The sequence below is a fragment of the Pseudophryne corroboree genome, chromosome 1, assembly GCF_028390025.1.
Source record: "Pseudophryne corroboree isolate aPseCor3 chromosome 1, aPseCor3.hap2, whole genome shotgun sequence".
NCBI lineage: Eukaryota > Metazoa > Chordata > Amphibia > Anura > Myobatrachidae > Pseudophryne > Pseudophryne corroboree.
In genome coordinates this window covers 277,614,001-277,620,232 of record NC_086444.1, presented here as the reverse complement: position 1 = coordinate 277,620,232, position 6,232 = coordinate 277,614,001, and positions in this window count along the sequence as shown.

The window sequence follows — 6,232 nt, the reverse complement described above, 5'->3', positions numbered from 1 at the left end:
CATACCTACAGTTGAATTTAACACTGACCTGGCCGCCCCTGTGTCTACAAGAAAAGGTACACCAGCTACATCAACCGTGACCTCAGGTTCACTACCAAGGCTAGCAATCAACTTCACTGGCTGCAGACTACAGGTGTGGCCCAACCCCTATTGTGTGGTGAGACCCTCCCGCAGCGCGTTGGCAGCTATATGTGGGGGAGGTAGCTGAGAATTTCCGGAGGTCTGCCCATCTCTCCTTGGGGGGTACCTCCTTGTTTCCCCTGCATGTGGCTCGTAACTTCTCCTATGTGGTCCCTGATCCCAATTATGTGAGTAGTAGTGTGGTTCGTATTCTCTGTCTAGGGTTCTATCTTGGCTATGCGCTCTACCACTCCTACAGTCTTTGGCAAAATGCCCTTCCTTCCTACAGATGAAACATGTTCTAGGTCTGTCCCAAACAACAGGGGTCCGGGTTTTTGGCTGATGGGGTTTTGCCGTAAGGGCCTGTATACTTACCATCATCAGTTTTTTCCCCCTGTGACTCCCTGTGTTTAATGATGTTCCTATCATGCTCGACAGCGGACTCTCTCAATGCAGCCACTGAGATACCTCTCCAGTTTGGTAGAGAGGTCTGTACCCTTGTTCTGAGTGCCTCCTTCAACCCGTCCATTAATACTGAAACAGCAACCTCCCTATGATGTTCATTGTCTCTAATGTCCTCGATCCCAGTGTATCTAGTCATTTCCTGCAGTGCTCGATGGAAATATTCGGATGCCGTTTCACCTTCCTTTTGTCTTATGGAAAAGATTTTATTCCATTTGACAACAGTAGGGAAATATATTCCTAATCGCAGATTGATTTGTCGTACCTTCTCCTAAGTGTACTCATCAGTGATAGGTACTTCTTCGTCTAAATTGCAATCAGTTATGAACTTCACGGGGTCAATATTGGAGGGTAAGCATACCCGTAGCACTGTTCGCCAATCTTTGTTTGTGGGTTCGGTGGCGTTACCTAACTCTTTAATGAACCTCTGGCATGCGACTAGATCCTTTCTGGGATCGGGAAATTCTGACATAATTGACCTCAATTCTGTCCGGGACCAGGGACAATGCATGGCAATGTTCCTGATGGGAGTGACTCCCTGAGCGTCAGTCTTCCCATTGGGGACTGCAATCACCCTGACAGGATTTAATTCAATTACATCATTCTGGTTTGATTCTACAGTGTGGGGTGCTATGGTTTCTGCATAATGTACGGTACCGTACTTACCTGTGGACACGACCTCACTTATCCCTCCGCTAGGGGGCCTGACTACTACTCTTGTTGGTTGGGCCGTGCCCACCTGAGTGTCTTGTATGGTGGCTGCTAGAGAGAGTGCCGATATCGTGCTGGGCTCATCTTCTTGTTCGCAGTCCTGGGGAAAATTTAAAACAGGGTACAACTGGCAAGGGTTAGGGTTAGTACATTTTGCAATTACACTCTTATTCTGTACCAATGTATCATTGCCTGTAGCCATTTTCTCCCCAACAATATATGGTGGTGGTGGTGCCGTCGCCATTGTTTTCCCGCTAGGTTTGGAACCTGCTGCGCGAGCTAATTCCTTTTGCATATCCCCCTCCTGTTGCCATAAATTTAAACAGTCTGTATGTTTAATCCTTTGTTTCTTGGATTTTATCAGACATATTCTTAACCTTAAGTTCTGTAATACCTCTGGTTCAAAGCTGCCCACTCTAGGGAATGGTACCCTATAATTGTTGGTCATACATATCCACTCATTGCATAAACCTTCTGTGTGTGAACCATATTTTTCACACATGATAAACCTTGCTGACCCTTTTGGCCACAATTCTGCCTGAACCCTGTCTAAACGCCTCTTACTTGAGCAACTGGCTCCCATATTTGTGGGTCTCTTCTAATACCTTTAAAAAATTCCCACAAACACCAAAATACTCAATATAAGTAGACGGTGGAAGTATACCTGAGCGCCTTCCACTCGCTCGCGCCCACGCTGGCCAATACAACGATACACTGTTGATAGCGGATCGCAATGTACCCAACTTAGGGCTCCTATCAGACCTTACACCGTAATTTCTTTCGGTGGAAGTTCTGTTTGGAATATTTTCCTGAGAGAGGCAGTGATAATTTCCTTTTCGGTATCTTTCAACTGGAATTGTTTGTAGGGTGAAAAACAGAGAAATTAGATAACTATCCTTCACCCTTTCCAGTGAAGCCCACCAGGGAGATTTCCCGATGTTATCAAAGAAAAACCCCTTTGTCTATACAATCACGTCAGCGTATGCTCTTCCACAGCAAATGTGACACAATAATATCACGTTGCGCTATGTAGAACAAACGGACATGTGATGCAATAGCACAGCCTATAGATACTAGTTATCTATATGCCCTACGATTGCTGTAGACCACCTAGAGTTGTATGGGATACCACTCAGTCCACCAAGACCACCTAGTCCACTTAGTTAATAACGCAGGGTTGCAAACCCTACGCCACCGGCCCTCTACTAACCCAGTGTGTCCACCTAGACCACCTAGCAATCCACCTAGTCCACCTAGTTCTTGGGTTCAGTATCCACTCACTCCTGTATTCGCTCACTCAAATACACTTTATTTTTCTGTACAGAAAATTATCATTCAGACAAGCAGCTTTACTCCCAGAGGCAATACAGTAAATAAGGGTTTTATACTAAACTTTGGAAACTGGGCAATCTTGTGTTATTGTAGCGTGGCTACTATCCCACCTTTAAACTATATGAACTATCGTGTGGTTTTATTATGCGCACACAACACTAGCTTTTTTTTTTCTGCTTACCTTACGAGTTCTACCAGCATCCCTACAAACCATACAGAGCAGACACCGTCTAATCAGCAATTAAGTAGGGTTTTCAGTGCATCCACCGACCAAGAAAAGGATATGTAGGATCCCTGTCCACCCTTATGCTGATAGATTAAGTCTGCTTGTGACCTGTTAAGCAGTAAAAATGTGGAAAAACGGAGTGCCCCCAATTGATAAAGCTGATTATCTTTACAGGAATGAAAGCTATACCTTAAACATACCTTAAATACACTTTAAACCTTTAGCCGCTGCGGTCGCTATACTTAATTCACACTCTACGCACCTCTTACGCCATTAGCGTACAGAGTCCCGTACAGTGTACGGACTTTGCGTACACACGCCGCGCTGACGGTACAAAGTACTCACAGCGCGTACACACCCAGAGATACACTTTAAACCTTCTACAGCAATGCTATGCAATAATAATAATACACTTTAAACCTTAGCAGGGCAATGAGGACACGACACCAATTGTGATTTTACCGCTGGGTTCCGACACCACAGTGGATTATTTCTGAAAGGGGGTTTACAATAGAAATTATACACTACAATACAAGACAATATAACAGAATAATAGCTACAGTCAATGTACATACGTGATTGGAATCGCTTGCGCTACCCGGCCGGTCCCCGGTCATCTGATAGATAACTTTGTGAGTCTTCTGCCAGGCCAGGCTGCAGCAGGCTTTATTTATACAATTCTTCCAAAAGCAATACAATGGATACTGTAATCCCTTTGTCCATTGGACACAGGAATACACTTTTACAGTACAGGAGAGGTCATAGGTTGATTTGAAAAGGTAGGCGATGTCTTTCTCAACTGCTCTTGTGGGTGGTCTCCTCTGAATTCCCGCCGCATACATAATATACAGTAAATACAGTTTATATCTATATTCTGCTTCTGCACATAACTATCCGCAGGAACATGCGATCTTCCGCAGACCAACACCGGAATGTTACCCTTAAAATACCCTACAGCTGGATACCAAATACCACCTTATAACCTTAGTCTGTCCCCTCTTATCCTGTAAAGGTGAATCCCTTTGTTCTGCAACCATTTAAACAGCTATAACTTTCTGGTGTGGTGCAAGGAGACTATGTGTACATTGTGCACTATTTGGATTAAATATGTAATGTGTTTTGATGGCTCTCCATGCGTACACAAACTCTGCCGTAAATACCCATACCACGCGCCGATGTGCAGGGTCGCGGGAGCGACCATACGCAAACTGCGGATATGTGCACGCACGGCAGAACAAGTGCACGCGCAGTGGGCATGTGTGTGCAGTTTGTACGTGATGTCTGTTCTGCAATATTTTTCGACTTTGACAGTCCACCCTTTGGCAGTCACCAATAACTGCCACTATCTAATCACTAAACAGAAAAATATCAATACAATATCTACAGACGATTGGATGGTCGGAGGAGAGTTGTAGGCGGGAAATGTATGACCTAGTGGGATTGTAAAAGCATGTATGTATGAATCCATGTCTGAGGGGCATGTAACATCGTGCCGTATATGTTCTAGATAAGCTTCGAGGTATTGCGAAGTATACATTAAATCCTTCTTATCCCGTATTAAGGGTCTGTAAGTGGGCCAACAAACACTACCGAGCTCTTTTCGGCTTCTTGTTCCAACAAATGGGGTGCACATTTAGTTGATGATAAATGGATGGGGAACATATGTGAGTGCTAGTATATGTGGATATCATCTGTCGACTATGTGTGTCATTAACTGAAGGTTGTAGAGATGAAGATAAGACACATATCTAAAATACATTCACATAACATTTACATAAACATTCTTGGGTAGGGCTGATGTCTTTTCCGGATGGGTGTATCTGGGCAGAGGGGGAGACAAAGGAAAAACGGGTGAAAGAAACAGGCCATGGAATTCATTTGCAATCCTTATCATAACACTGTCTCTATGGATGGGTCGTAAATTAAATCTGCTGCTATGACAATGCCCTCGCTCCTTAAACTCATCAAATTTGTGCCGTGCTTGCGCCGCGTCAGAATTCGAACACACCTAAATATCAAGCCAATAATTATGACGACTCCCAGGATACAAAGGAGAAACTTCCCTACACTCATAATAACATTTTGAGCCCACTCTCCTAATCCTGAGAACCAATTTTGTGGGTTCAACCATGAGACCCAGCCGGTCAGCTCATTACCCACAGTGGTCAGGGTAAGGTTGTGTCTCCTCCGGAACTCCCACTTCAACTGCAAGATATCGTCCATCTTTTGATCGATAATCTCCGTGGGGTCGTCAGTGTTTGTAATATACGTACAGCACTTCACACCATATTGAGTTGCCAAAGTGACACAGTACCCACCCGTCAAGGCTGTGATATAATTAAGGACCATCCTGTGCTGGATCAGTTCCGTCTTGTAAGCTTGTAACTCCCTTCCCGTATACCTGAAGGTGTCGTCATACATCTCAGTGATATTATCTATCAAGTTCGCTAGCGCATGGATATACCTATAATTTATAATTCCTCTGGCAGTACGGGTGATGTCTAATGCGAGAAGGAATTGAATCCCTGTGGATTCGTGGATCAAATCAGAGGCTACGTGCTCTGTCCTCTCTATGAGATGTCGCTTGACGATGTGTTCATAGTGAGTATGAGTATAAGGAGCCTGAGCACTGCGGTGAACATCTTTCATCTTATCATGGGTTATGGTCATGACCTCTGGCAACACTCTTTCAACATAACACAATCCCTCTGAGCTCGGGGCAAGCCACTTGTACGCCTTCCTCCCACATATGAAATAGGTATCATTGGGGAGAACATAGGGGACAGAATATGACATTACCATATTACATACTTTCCAAGTGAAAAACCCAATCCCTAGTTCTCCCATCTGCTCAGTACAAGTATCGGGCTGGATGATATGAGCACAGTACCCTGGTGATACTTCTCCAACCCACATGGTCTTGCTTCCTCGAGTATACCTATACCGAAAATACCTTCCACTGTTGGCTATTTGGCGTACAAGTTCAGAGTCTATGGGTATTCTATCAGCTCTGTGCGAAAAGGCCATTGTCTGGTTATTCCACGTCACTTCCCAATTTCCCGGTTTTCGGTAATTTGAAATATTGAAACATAATAAGGATCTATCTACATGATACTGGTGGAGCTTCAAACTAGGGGGCCTAGAAATATTGAATTTCTTGTCCACCGGTCTCCCACCCCGTAATTCGAGTACCTCATCTATTGCTAAAGGGTACGGTACTAATCCTGACTTGCTCTGACCTTGAGGTACTTGTGAGCACACCCAGCATTCTGTCTGGTTTAAGACCTTACCCACTAGTGAGTAGTAATCACTCAATGGATGACGGTCCATGTTGATATTAAGGCTGGACTGACATCTCTGGATGCACCCATCCTCGACTAT